At 37.1% G+C, this 15,234-nt stretch overlaps 1 protein-coding gene across 1 annotated transcript in view; it reads left to right on the top strand.

The window, feature by feature from the left end:
- The window catches only part of LOC127624553 (protein Jade-1-like), a 141,425-nt gene that overhangs the window by 43,042 nt on the left and 83,149 nt on the right, over positions 1-15,234 (top strand). The window lies entirely within an intron of this gene.

Raw genomic sequence — 15,234 nt, 5'->3', positions numbered from 1 at the left:
AAATCGTACAGACTTCTGGGTTGATTTATTTATGACCATAATTTTTGCTCTTTTCAAGTTATAACATGCTGTTTCGACGAGTTTTGCCACGGCAAGCACCACTCACATTTTCTTCAGGAAATGTACATTCTAGTTAGTGGTGCTTGCAAAGCATCACTATTGTAATCTCACATACTTATTTATTTTTCTTTCTTATTTATTATATCTCTTAACAAAACTTCGGCACCTAACTTCGTCCCGCACCGTTTGGCGTAGACCCACGAATGAGGTGTCAAATCGAGCGGCCTATTGAGGACACGTGTGCTATGACTTTTATAAGCGATCGAGTGCGGTATTTGCCCCAGGGGCAAAAAAGCGGCCGAAAAATCCCATAGACTTAACATTGAGACAAACTTTGACGCGTCACAGCTCCAAGCGAGGATTTCGTAGAAACGTGTGATTTGCCACATTTGAAGAGGCTGGCAGGCTCTGTAAGAGCATACCTCAATATGGGGTAAAAGTTGCACCCCTGGGGGCAGGAGCTGCCCAAAATTGCCTCAATTGACTTATAATGGTGTAGGGCGGCCCATGAAATGAAAAGGCATAGGGATTTGTATTGAACATAGCTCTGGATCACAGTGTCATAGAGACGAGGTGGTGGGCTCATTTTACTCAGACGACCAATCAGTCTCTCAGGATCATTGTGAAGCTATCAAGCCACGCCCTAGCAACCATTAAGAGCACCTTAGCAACAAGTCCCATAGACTTCTATTGAAACAGATCAAAGGGATATCTCCGGATAGAAGTGTCATAGAAACACAAGGGTGGTCTCGTTTGACTCGGAGCAGCAAACAGCCAATCATGAATCACCTCAACACTTCCTAGCCCCTCCCTAGCAACCATTGTCGAGCACCTTAGCAACCAAAATCCATAGAGGGATATCTTCCATTCTGAATGTCACAGAGGCATGGGAGTTGGTTTATGTCATTCATACTGACAAGCAGCCTTTGAAGGTTCATGATTGGCAGCTGCCAAGCCACTCCCTAGCAACTAAACAGAGTACCCTAGCAACCGTTTAGCAATATCTATATCTCTGCACCACAAAATCAGAGAGACTTCCGGGTTGATTTATTTCACTCAGGATGGCAAGGAGACTTGATTAGTATCATTATGGTAACTGCCTAGCAACCAGATGAGGTTACCCTAGCAACCGAGTAACAAATCACATATCTCTGCATCAGAAAAACGTAGAGACTTCCGGGTTGACTTATTTCAATCAGGATGGCAAGGAGACTTGATTAGTATCACTATGGTAACTGCCTAGCAACCAGATAGGGTTACCCTAGCAACCGAGTAACAAATCACATATCTCTGCATCAGAAAAACGTAGAGACTTCCGGGTTGACTTATTTCAATCAGGATGGCAAGGAGACTTTATTAGTTTCACAATGGTAACTGCCTAGCAACCAGATGGGGTTACCCTAGCAAGCTCTAGGAGGAGTTAGTCTTGGTAATTTTAGTCTCAGAATAATAATAATAATAATAATAATAAGTTTAAATAGGATTTCAGTAAGTTGGCTCTCACAAGCCAACTTAATAATAATAACTAGAAAAAGTTCGATCGAGACAAACTTTAAGTTGGCTTGTGAAAGTTTGGACCAGAAAGTTTGAAGTTTAAAGTAGTTTGAAGTTTAAAGTAGTTTGAAGTTTAAAGTAGTTTGAAGTTTAAAGTAGTTTGAAGTTTAAATTAGTTTATAGTTTAAATTAGTTTAAAGTTTAAATTAGTTTAAAGTTTAAATTAGTCTAAAGTTTAAATTAGTCTAAAGTTTAAATTAGTTTGAATTTTAAAGTAGTTTGAAGATTAAATTAGTTCAAAGTTTAAAGTAGTCTAAAGTTTAAATTAGTTTGAATTTTAAAGTAGTTTATTGTTTAAAGTAGTTTGAAGTTTAAAGTAGTTTATAGTTTAAATGAGTTTAAAGTTTAAATTAGTTTAAAGTTTAAAGTAGTTTGTAGTTTAAAGTAGTTAAAAGTTTAACTTAGTTGCTAGATAGATAGATAGATAGATAGATAGATAGACACTCAGATAGATAGATAGAGAGATAGGTAGATAGATATTTACCCTCAGATAGATAGATAGATATAGATAGATAAATATTTACCCTCAGATAGATAGATAGATAGATAGATAGATAGATATTGACCCTCAAATAGATAGATAGATAGATATTGACCCTCAGATAGATAGATAGATAGATAGACAGACAGATAGATGCTAGCACGTTTTTAGCGTTTTTCAGTACTTCGCTAGGTGATACTAGCATGTGTTAGCATGATGCTAACACGTTTTTAGCATCATTTAGCACTTCGCTTGGCGATGCTAGCATGTGCTAGCATGATGCTAGCACGTTTTTAGCATGTTTTACCACTTCGCTAGGTGATGCTAACATGTGTTAGCATGATGCTTAGCATGTTTTTAGCATGTTTTCAGCACTCCGCTAGGCGATGCTTAGCATGTGTTAGCATGATGCTTAGCATGATTTTAGCATGTTTTAGCGCTCGGCTAGGCGATGCTTAGCATGTGTTAAGCATGATGGTATCACGTTTTTAGCATGTTTTAGCACTTCGGCTAGGCGATGCTAGCATGTGTTAGCATGATGCTTACCACGCTTTTAGCATGTTTTAGCGCTCGCTAGGCGATCTTAGCATGTGTTAGCATGATGCTTAGCACGTTTTTAGCATTTTTTAGCGCTCGGCTAGGCGATGCTAGCATGTGTTAGCATGATGCTAGCACGTTTTTAGCATGTTCTAGCACTTCGCTAGGCGATACTAGCATGTGTTAGCATGATGCTAGCACGTTTTTAGCATTTTTTAGCACTTCGCTAGGCGATGCTAGCACGTTTTTAGCATGTTTTAGCGTGTGGCTATGAAGATTGTAGGTCATTACTTTTTGGCTGCTTGATAAAATAAATCCTCTGAGGGAGAGAGAGAGGGAGAGATGCAGGGCTGACAGGCCCTTTTTGTCTGTGTGTGTGAAAATGTCAGTTTGGATTTAAATTTCAATGGGATTTTTCCAGTTTTTGATCATCCGCTGTGGGAAAACCGTAAGTCCGATCAGTTAGAAAAGATATAGCACACTATTCGGGATTATTTTGAAGCTAAAATCGCCTAGCGAAGAAAAACGTAGAGACTTCCAGGTTGACTTATTTCAATCAGGATGGCAAGGAGACTTAATTAGTATCACTATGGTAACTGCCTAGCAACCAGATGGGGTTACCCTAGCAACCGAGTAACAAATCACATATCTCTGCATCACAAACACGTAGAGACTTCTGGGTTGACTTATTTCAATCAGGATGGCAAGGAGACTTGATTAGTATCACTATGGTAACTGTCTAGCAACCAGATGGGGTTACCCTAGCAACCGAGTAACAAATCACATATCTCTGCACCAGAAAATAGTACAGACTTCCGGGTTGACTTATTTCAATCAGGATGGCAAGGAGACTTCATTAGTATCACTATGGTAACTGCTTAGCAACCAGATGGGGTTACCGTAGCAACCGAGTAACAAATCACATATCTTTGCACCAGAAAACAGTAGAGACTTCAAGGTTGACTTATTTCACTCAGGATGGCAAGGAGACTTGATTACTATCACTATGTTAACTGCCTAGCAACCAGATGGGGTTACCCTAGCAACCGAGTAACAAATCACATATTTCTGTACCAGAAAATCGTACAGACTTCTGGGTTGGTTTATTTCAATCAGGATGGCAAGGACACTTGATTAGAATCACTATGGTAACTGCCTAGCAACAAGGAGGGGTTACCCTAGCAACCAAATAACAAATCACATATCTCTGGATCAGAACATCATAGAGACTTCCTGGTTGACTGATTTTACTCAGGATAGCAAGGAGACTTGATAAATATCACTATATTCGCCTAGAGAAGTGCAAAAACATGCTAAAAACATGCTTGCATCATGCTAACACATGCTAGTATCGCCTAGCGAAGTTTTAAAACATACTAAAAACGTGCTAGCATCATGCTATCTATCTATCTATCTATCTGAGGGTAAATATCTCTATCTATCTATCTATCTATATCTGAGGATAAATATCTATCTATCTATATCTATCTCTCTATATATCTAAGGGTAAATATCTATCTATCTATCTATCTATCTATCTAGCAACTAAGTTAAACTTTTTTAACACTACACTGTAGAACTGGCTCATTAGAGTCATTTTTTTGGGAATCAGACTAAACTGGTCACACTGTAAGTTTCACATTGTAGATTCAAAAGAACCAGCTCATTAGAGTAATTTGTTTGGGAATCAGACTACACTGGTCACACTGTATGTTTCACATTTTAGATTCAAAAGAACTGGCTCATTAGAGTCATTAATTTGAGTATCAGACTACACTGGTCACACTGTATGTTTCACACTGTAGATTCAAAAGAACCGGCTCATTAGAGTCATTAATGTTGTAATCAGACTACACTAGTCACACTGTATGTTTGAAGTTTAAGTGCTAAAACAAGCTAAAAATGTGCTAGCATCATGCTAAAATCACCTAGCTGAAGTGCTTAAAGCGTCTTAGCATCATGTTAACACATGTTAGCATACGCCTAGTGAAGTGCTAAAAAATGCTAAAAGCGTCTTAGCATCATGGAAAAACATGCTTAGCATCGCCTAGCTGAAGTGCTAAAAATGCTAAAAGCGTCATTAGCATCATGCTTAACACATGCTTAGCATCGCCTAGCGAAGTGTTAAAACATGCTTAAAAACCTGCTTAGCATCATGCTTAACACATGCTTAGCATCGCCTAGCGAAGTGCTTAAAACATGCTAAAAGCGTCTTAGCATCATGCTTAACACATGCTAGCATAGCCTAGCGAAGTGCTTAAAACATGCTAAAAGCGTGCTAGCATCATGCTAACACATGCTAGCATCACCTAGCGGAGTGTTAAAACATGCTAAAAATGTGCTAGCATCATGCTAACACATGCTAGCTTCGCCTAGCAAAGTGCTAAAACATGCTAAAAACGTGTCTATCTATCTATGTATCTATCTGAGTGTCTATCTCTCTATCTATCTATCTGTCTATCTAGCAACTAAGTTAAACTTTAAACTACTTTAAACTACAAACTACTTTAAACTTTAAACTAGTTTAAACTTCAAACTAATTTAAACTATAAACTACTTTAAACTATAAACTACTTTAAACTAATGTAAACTTCAAACTACTTTAAACTTCTTCAAACTTTCTGGTCCGAACTTTCACAAGCCAACTTAAAGTTTGTCTCGACAAACTTTTTTTCTAGTTATTATTACTGTTATTTAAGACTAGCACACGGACCTGACCATGGTAATGAGCAGCCTTTCCTTCTGTGTAATACGTGTATAAATATGTAATATTAGTTAACAAACGGGATAATAATGGGCTCATAGAAGTAAATATGCTCTTCAATTTTTAAAAGGGTTAGATACAACTTCCTGTAGATTTAGTTGTTGACATCAACAACAAAAATAATGACACTTGATGCATGTCCTTGAAAACAATTACATAACTATGCAACATAAAAGGAAATGCAACCCAGGATACATTAAATCCAGGTTATGTTTAATCTATGGCAGGTCGACACTAAAATCTGTCCTGAAGCAAAACCAGTTGAGAAGCACTGAGATAAAGGGACAGACAAGAGCAGTCTGGCTGTCGCGCACCTACAGCATATGTTATCTGTTGATAATCATCGGACATTACTTCAAAATCTCACACAGCTGAGGTTATTTTTCATTTAGCAGTTCATTTAACCTAACATGCTTTAGTTATATAACAGTTATAGTTGCATGATGTTTTTTTATCATGTTTATAATACTGTTAGCTTTCTTATTTTTTCTATTTACTTTATTTTCAAAAGGGAGACTTTTTTTTACACATGTACCAAGAGTGGTCGCCGCATCATTCTTAAAAGTGTAACACATACTTCAATAAAATAAACGGTTTCAAGTTTCAATTATAATAAAGTGTATGCTCAAAAATAAATTAAATAACCCTTCTGTTTTCACTGATAATAGTAATTGAGATTTTCTGAGACGGTTATCATGAAAATCTCATACCGTTGCAACCCTACTGGAGCATTGCTATCGAGAAACAGAGATTGGATATCAATGTTGAACCCTTAGACCTTTGACAATATGTATAATTTGTTAACATTAATTAAATTTATAGATGGTAAATATATATTAAATGTAAACAGAGTGACAAAAATAATAATATAATCAGTTGAAGTAATGGTATTCAGTGTGTTTTGATGGAGAACCAATATTTTATTTGTGCTTTAAAGAGATACTCTTTTAAACTATAAAACCATTTATTTAATCTTGTGGATGTACCATGTTTTGTTCACAGCTTATACTGAATGTAAAGGGCCAGTTTATGTTATGTGACTTGTTCTGATGTTTAAAACAGCTGTTAAATGAAAAGCTGAAGTGTAAATAATAAACTTTGAAGAAACTGGAAAAAGTACGATATTGAAGGACAAGATGCATGTTGATTCATGAATCGTTTTATAATCTAATCATTTCCATAAGAATCGTAATCGTATCGTGAGGCCACAGCTCTTTTATTATTTACTTCCAACTCGACGAGTTCTCGTGCTATGGATTATTTGATGAATGAGGATTAATGTATGATCTGGCCCCTAAGAACCACCTTAAGTGCCTCCCATGCACCGCATGCAGATGATACTGAGGACTAGTTGGTCTCCATATGAACACTGATTTCAGCCTTTAAAATTTGTTGAAAATCAGGATTTTGCAAAAATACATTCAAGCGCCAGCTGTAAGATTTCTTATTCTCCATATATGGCAACACCTCTAAACTCACCAGGGCGTGATCTGAGACTAAGATGTTTCCAATTGAGCAATCAACAACAGTTGAAATTAGGGATTTAGATATATACAGTATCTCACAAAAGTGAGTACACCCCTCACATTTTAGTAAATATTTGATTATATCTTTTCATGTGAAAACACTACATTGTAGCTAAGTGTCATTTCTTCAAAGTAGTGTACAGCTTGTATAAATGTAAATTTGCTGTCCCCTCAAAATAACTCAACACACAGCCATTAATGTCTAAACCGCTGGCAACAAAAGTGAGTACACCCCTATGTGAAAATGTGCCCAAAGTGTCTATTTTGTGTGGCCACCATTATTTTCCAGCACTGCTTTAACCCTCTTGGGCACTGAGTTCTCCAGAGTTTCACAGGTTGTTACTGGAGTCCTCTTCCACTCCTCCATGACGACATCACGGAGCTGGTGGATGTTAGAGACCTTGTGCTCCTCCACCTTCCATTTGAGGATGCCCCACAGATGCTCAATAGGGTTTAGGTCTGGAGACATACTTGGCCAATCCATCACCTTCACCCTCAGCTTCTTTAGCAAGGCAGCGGTCGTCTTGGGAGGTGTGTTTGGGATCGTTCTCATGCTGGAATACTGCCCTGCAGCCCATTCTCCAAAGGGAGGGGATCATGCTCTGCTTCAGTATGTCACAGTACATGTTGGCATTCATGGTTCCCTCAATGAACTGTAGCTCCCCAGTGCCGGCAGCATTCATGCAGCCCCAGACCATGACACTCCCACCAACATGCTTGACTGTAGGCAAGACACACTTGTCTTTGTACTCCTCACCTGGTTTCCGCCACACACGCTTCACACCATCTGAACCAAATAAGTTTATTTTGGTCTCATCAGACCACAGCATATGGTTATGTCCTTAAAGACATGTCCTTAGGCTGCTTGTCTTCAGCAAACTATTTGCGGGCTTGCTTGTGCATCATCTTTAGAAGAGGCTTCCTTCTGGGACGACAGCCATGCAGACCAATTTGATGCAGTGTGCGGCGTATGGTCTGAGCATTGACAGGCTGACCCCCCACCCCTTCAACCTCTACAGCAATGCTGGCAGCACTCATACGTCTATTTCCCAAAGACAACCTCTGGATATGACGTGGCACACGTGCACTCAACTTCTTCATTGTTCACTTCGATCATGGCGAGGCCTGTTCTGAGTGGAACCTGTCCTGTTAAACCACTGTATGGTCTTGGCCACCGTGCTGCAGCTCAGTTTCAGGGTCTTGGCAATTTTCTTATAGCCTAGGCCATCTTTATGTAGAGCAATAATAATTTTTTTCAGATCCTCAGGGTTCTTTGCCATGAGGTGCCATGTTGAACTTCCAGTGACCAGTATGAGGGAGTGTTAGAGCGATGGGGAGCAGCTGTGTTAAATTTGGTGTCATTCACATCTGAGACCTTGTAACACTAACAGTCACATGACACCGGGGAGGGAAAATGGCTAATTGAGCCCAATTTGGTCATTTTCACCTAGGGGTGTACTCACTTTTGTTGCCAGCGGTTTAGACATTAATGGCTGTGTGTTGAGTTATTTTCAGGGGACAGCAAATTTACACTGTTATACAAGATGTACACTCACTACTATACATTGTAGTAAAGTGTCATTTTTTCAGTGTTGTCACATGAAAAGATATAATCAACTATTTACTAAAATGTGAGGGGTGTACTCACTTTTGTGAGATACTGTATATAAAAAAAAAACTATTCTCTAGAATAAATCTTATGGAGTCCCTCCCAGATGGGTTCAAAAGTCTCCAAATATCTGTAAGACCAAGATTTTTATACATGCTGTGAAGTGTCAATGTGGCTTTAGAGGGTTTACACACTTTTGCTTCACTATGATAAAGGACTGAGTCCATCAAAACAAATAGAATAAAGAAAAACGTGCAGACCAACCGGTCAATACCTCCAAATTAATTTTGTGAGGCAAAATTACATAACAGAAAATAGTTTGTAAAACAAACTCCGGCCAATAGAAGGTGTAAGCACAAAGAGCAAGCAGATTCATCCACAACTGTCCCGAAGGTATGTTCCTCCACAAAACAAACTCGAGCCGCTAGGCGGAACCAGCATAAAAAACAAAATGGGGGTCCCGGTTCCTCAGACGGTCAAGTGTATATTTAATGAGTCAAGTTGACTCAGAGAAACACATGATTTCCTCAGTCCATCAACTCTATAAAAGACTTAGCTTGTTGTAGGCATGTAGATATTTTGCTGTCATACTTATCACTGGCCGGGAATTTCAGTGTAAAAGCGATCTTCCTTCAGTGCAAAAGTATCTTGAAGGGTGTCACTCTTATTTTATGTTGTGTTTGTTTTATGATTGTAATCAATACAAATTGTTAATAACAAAAAACAAACATTAAAGGTGCTATATGTAAGATTGACAAGCATTTGAAATGGGTACTGCAGTCCAAATTATAAATATTGGAGAGTTGTCTGCCCCGCTCCAGACTCGATGCTCATGTGGGTTGCCAGAATGTTGATAAGCAATTTAGCCAACTCTGCATCCATTTTAAAGGATTTATTGGCTGTCTCCATCTTCCAAAGGCATCTCCAAGTCAAGTCAAGTGGTTTTTATTGTCGTTCAACCATATACAGTTGTACAGTACACAGCGAAACGAGACAACGTTCCTCCAGGACCATGGTGCTACATAAAATAACATAAGACAAACTCAGAACCACATATGAGTACACAGACTAAATAATATTTCTACATGAAGTGCACATGCAAACGTGTGCAAAAAAGTACGGGACAGTACAATAAATTACTAAAAAGAACAGGACAATAGACACCGTAAGAGACATGCTATGAACAGCATTCGAATGTATGAGTCCTTTTTATCTAGGTGGGTGAGAGCCAGATGGAAGATGGTGGCGATGGCGTCGTCTGTTGAACGGTTTGGACGATACATGAATATTTATCCTTGTTTTACTACACCTCTGGTCATGATGGTTTTTAGATGGATGGTGAGGCTTTTTAGGTCAGGTGGAATCTGTTATCTCTGATCCAGTTTGTTTACTTGCTTCCATGGTTACAGCACGCAGTGTTCAAATCTGGCAACCCGGCAGTGTCTAATTACTATTGGTCAGTGGGCGGGATCACACAGGCCAAACATAAACAGAAATTCCATCCCAGAATGGAAACTTCAAAGTAGAATATACCGACTGTAGCATTGTTATTGGTGAAGCCAGTATTTCAACTTGGCATGTTTCCTAATTCTCTAATGAGGTATTATGGTAATTTAATGATTTTGTACAGTAAAATATATTACATATAGCACCTTTTAATAAATGCTGTAAACAATATATTGTTAACTGTTTGTTCATGATACCTAATGCATTTACTAATATTAACAAATGGAACCTTATTGTAAAGTGTTACCAAAAGAAAATTAAAAAAGTGGCTTTAGTATGCAATATTTCGTTTTTTATATTATTGATTTTATGTCATCTGCCTATCATTGGCCTACAGTTCACACCCAATCCATTTTGCAATTGAATTTATCAATCAGTCCGAGTAGGGCTGCAATTAACGATTATTTTTATATTCGATTAATCTAACGATTAGTGGAATGATTATTCGACAATTCGGGCGATTATTGCAACAATTAATCATTAGGCCTTAACCAATTATTCAGCTTGTTCCCCAACTTAAAAGGTTGTATTAAACGTGCTTACTAACAATAAAGAGGACAAAATCATCTTTTAAAAATACCCCTAAATGACATTAAAGGGGGAAAACTACTTGGATTTTTATTGTTTAATTAATTAAAAATGTCACTGCAAAAAATCCTATTGTTATTAAGTGTTTTTGTCTTTTTTCCATTTAACATTGTATAAAAATCCTTAAAACAAGATACATTTACTTAAGCAACATATAAGATATTTAGACTCATATAAATATACTCATATTCAACATAAATGATCTAAAAGCTTTCTTCTCATGTAAATGCATGAGATTTTTATATGTTTTAAAATATTTAAATAATTAAATTCATTAAATATTATATTCAAAATTTCCAATACATTTTTTAGTTTCTGCAGTATAGCTGCTGAAGTAAATTTAGATATTTATATTGGAAAACAAACCAAAAACTACAAATCAAAAAAATATATTTTTGCATTGTATAATGGGCTAAGACTACACCCTCTCACCATTTTATTCAGTTGATTTCGATCCATCTTTAACTCACAAAAAACAAACTCTCTCTTCTTGATAGAGCTGCGTGTCTTCTTCACCATAAGCTACACACCATGACACTCATATTATAATTCACTCTGTCGCGAGCAAACAATATAAACTAAATCTTGCTGCAGCAAGCACGTGCCAGTGATGAGCGTCTCCGCGCAAGACAGTGTATCAGCCGAGAGAAGTTTGAAACTCTCTTGCGCTGTTTTTCACGCGACTCATCTAAGCGGCTCTGACCGCATAGACAAATGCCAGTTTCGTAGTTTGTGCTTATTTATACAGCCCGCTTCCTTATTATTTGAACTTTAATAAAGGATGATTTAAATACAGTATATAACGGCACAGTGTTTCCTTTTTAGATGCTTTGACAGGCAAGTTTTGCTCAAGCGGAACACCAAGTTCAGCTCTGCTTTATTTCACGACGACGCTGCTTCTGTATTTACTTATTTTGCATTTTTGTATTATAATACTCTGCAATCTACATCACCTTAATCTGTTTGGAAAGTAGGGCTGAACGATTAATCATTTTCAAATCGAAATCGCGATTTGAAAGAACCCGATTAGCTCATCGTGAAAACTGCGATTTTTAAAAATGTTGGTTATATTACAGCGCATCTGACCCGTTTTAAACAGTCATACAGTTACAAATTGATTCCGATCTTCATCCTTGTTTTTGTGACAGACTTGCTCGCCAGTCACAAGCGCCATGCGCCTACTGTTACGGTCCTGCTCACCAATCAGAGTCGGCACTGGGTGTGTACATTTTACAACAACAAATGAAGCTAGGTGAAAACGTGTGGGATAAACGGCATCAGCTGAACCTACAGGGCTAGTCCCAAAAATGACCAGCACTTCAGTAATTTGGGGCTATTTCGGCTTTGAGAAATCAGATGTAAACCAAAAAAAGGTAATATGCAAAACCTGTCGTGCAGCAGTTGCCACATCACAGGGCAATACAACAAACCTATACCAACATTTGAAAAAGCACCACGGGCGGCTATACGAGGAGTGTATGGCCAAAAAGTCTAAGGAAAGTATTTCTGCTCCAGCCGAGTCAACCAAGCAGTCTACCATTGCAGAGTCGTTTTTGACTGTAACTCCTTATGAAAGGGACTCACGAAGACACTGCGAAATAACAAACGCTATAACAAATTATCTTGCAAAAGATATGGTGACAATTAACACTGTGACAAAAGACGGCTTTCAAAAATGTATCCGCATGTTGGACAGAAGATACACAGTTCCTTCCCGTACATATTTCAGTCAGGTTGCCATACCAGAAATGTATGTGGAGTGTAAAAATGAAGTGGAAGCAGAGCTGGAAAATGTGGTGTATTATGCCACTACAACAGATTTGTGGTCTAGCAGGATGACCGAGCTGAACCTAGTCTCACCGTACATTTAATTAATGATGACTTTCAGTTGAAGAGTTGATGCCTGCAAACTGCATACTTTGACGTTGACCACATGGGAGACAATATTGCTCATGGACTTAGAGCATGTTTGTCCAACTGGGGTCTGTCAGAAGAATATATACAATACATCACTACAGATTGTTTACAGAAATGTCCCATTTTCAGTGGATTTATTTATTTTGTATTATTACTTTATTTAACATGATTGCAGAAGGTGCAATATGTAGATGATGCTCTTGAACTGAGGCATATCAGAAATGTCAGTTTACAGGAAAGTACTGCTATTTTTTTTTTTACTGGAATAGTTTTTTTTATTATTTAGAAAATAATTGTATTATTTTTTTATTATTTTACTTTAGCCTTTGTAATGTTCTTTTTTTGATTGTTCAATGTTACATGCTTATTAAAAAAAAACAGTTGTTACAGGCAATTCAGATCTATGTTCTCATCCTTGCATTAGAATAAAAAGCAGTTTTGATGGTGTCTCATGTTGTAATGTTTTATCTATTACACAGAGAATATTGAACTTAAGCTAAACTTTTTTTTTTAAATCGCAAATTGAATCATAATCGCAATATCTGGCAGAAAAATCGCAATTAAATTTTTTCCCCCCAAATCACTCAGCCCTATTGGAAAATGTGTACTGCGTCTGGACTGTGAACAACCTCTCCTCAATCAAGTGCGAGCTGATGTGTGGCTCTCCCACGTCATCATTCGCGTTTCGAAAGATCTCATGTTGTGTTAAATGAAATCCGACTATTCGACAATAACTACATTTCCATACAAAGACTTTGCCGAAAAAGTTTTAGCAAATCAAAATAAAGCTGATGGAAACTCATATTATCGCTAAGATGTCACAAATGTCAACATAATATTTTTCCGATAATTTTTTTTCCAAAAACATATAATTTCTGTGCACAAAGATGTTTTAAATGAAGAATAAATACACAATACTAGGTGAAAAGCTTCAGCATGTTTTTTTTTTTTTTGGAACACTTACAGCCCAATTAAATTAAATTATTGTTTAGTCTACTTTTGAAAAAAATGCCAGCAAAATTTCCTGTATTAAATTAAATAAATTATCAAACGAAAAAAGCATTAAATTAAATATTTACAAACGGAAAAGCATTAAATTTAAATAAATTGCCAAACGATTTTCTTTTTTTTTTTAGACATATATATATGCCTTTTCTCAAACTTAAATTAGCTGTACCCTGTCCTGTAGATAAAGTCAGCTGAATGACGTTCTCAGAATGTTCTACACTTTTATCAAGACTATAAACTATCAGAACTATTTGTCCAATGCTGAGTTCACTTTCAGAAAACTAGCTTTTGAACATTTTAAAACATTTAAATATTTTAAATCTAACCCTCTTTACCTCAGATAGCATTTACTGTTTCTTCAGTAACATTTGCATTTTGAAGCTAAAATTAATTTTAGATGATAATCAAGTTCAGTTGGTCGTTAAGAGTTGCTGGAGAAGTATGCGGGACATAATGCAGTTGTGATGGCGATGCTTTTGATTAGATGATTGTTCAAAATATTGAATATCATTAATGTATCATATGTAAACCCTGAAATTACACTGCATCATTTTCTTTTTCTTTAATAGCTGCGCACACATATGATGGATGTCCTTATACTGAGACAGAATGTTTCCGCCACTACTTGGTGCAGGTTGCCAGCTTGAACAGGGCCATGATGATCCGATTTCAAGTCGGAACCGGTGCCAACCTGCGATAGGTGCAACAGCAGGACCAATATTACGGTCCTATCAGAAGGGCAAAACTTTGATTTAAATTCCTCCTTTTCTGATTGCTTTTATTTGTGAAATTAAAGTGACAGTAAACTGGCAAATTTTAATGAATTGTCTCAATAATCTCCCCATTTTACCCATGATTAATCTAACGAAAATCTAGATTTATGTATTTATTTATTTTTTTATCAGATAATAATCATACCATCAAAAAAATCATGTCGTGACATCCCTAGTACTGCTTAATCCACATTCTGTAAAGAATGGTTGGCTAATGACTACATCATAAGTGTTAGGACAGTCTTGTTTTACCTTGTGTCAAATATTTATGTGCAGAGGACACAGCTTTGTGGCTCCACAACAATGTTTAATACATTTTTTATTATTCCCTTGCCATTTCTGTTTACTCCTTAGGGAAGTGTATGGTACAAAATGTAACGGTTCTGATTACTCTTAACAATTCTGCATTTTCGCTTCCTTAATGGCTCCATAAACAATTATTTTAGGGTCATTTGACGTCAGAGGCCCTAGAGGCCCCCTAATACTAATGGTTCAATATACTAGTAATACATACTTTATATGTAACATGTCATTTATTTTCACTGCAGATGTCACATCCAAAATGCTGGAATTGCCATTATGTGACTGTGTTGGGTCAAACTTGTGCTGGGATTTGTGCTTCTTTTAAATTAGATACTAAAGCAGTCACATGGTTTTTAGCCAAATGTAGCTTTGGACATCACAGAAGTTTATATTTGTTCATTTTTATTTTTGCGCGAGTGTAGCGCGAGCCTCTGCTGATGGTACGCGCATTGGTCTTAAGCCAGTGTATACATGTCTTGCATAATGGATGACGTTGAGCTACCATCAAATTGTGCAATCATACTGGAAATATTTCTGGTCAAATATTAAACTCATCTCACGATTTGGTTCGGTTCAAGATACTAATTCACAATACTCTCATGGTAATA

The sequence above is a fragment of the Xyrauchen texanus genome, chromosome 31 (assembly GCF_025860055.1).
Source record: "Xyrauchen texanus isolate HMW12.3.18 chromosome 31, RBS_HiC_50CHRs, whole genome shotgun sequence".
NCBI classification, from domain to species: Eukaryota; Metazoa; Chordata; class Actinopteri; order Cypriniformes; family Catostomidae; genus Xyrauchen; species Xyrauchen texanus.
This window is presented reverse-complemented; position numbering and strand designations above follow the sequence as displayed.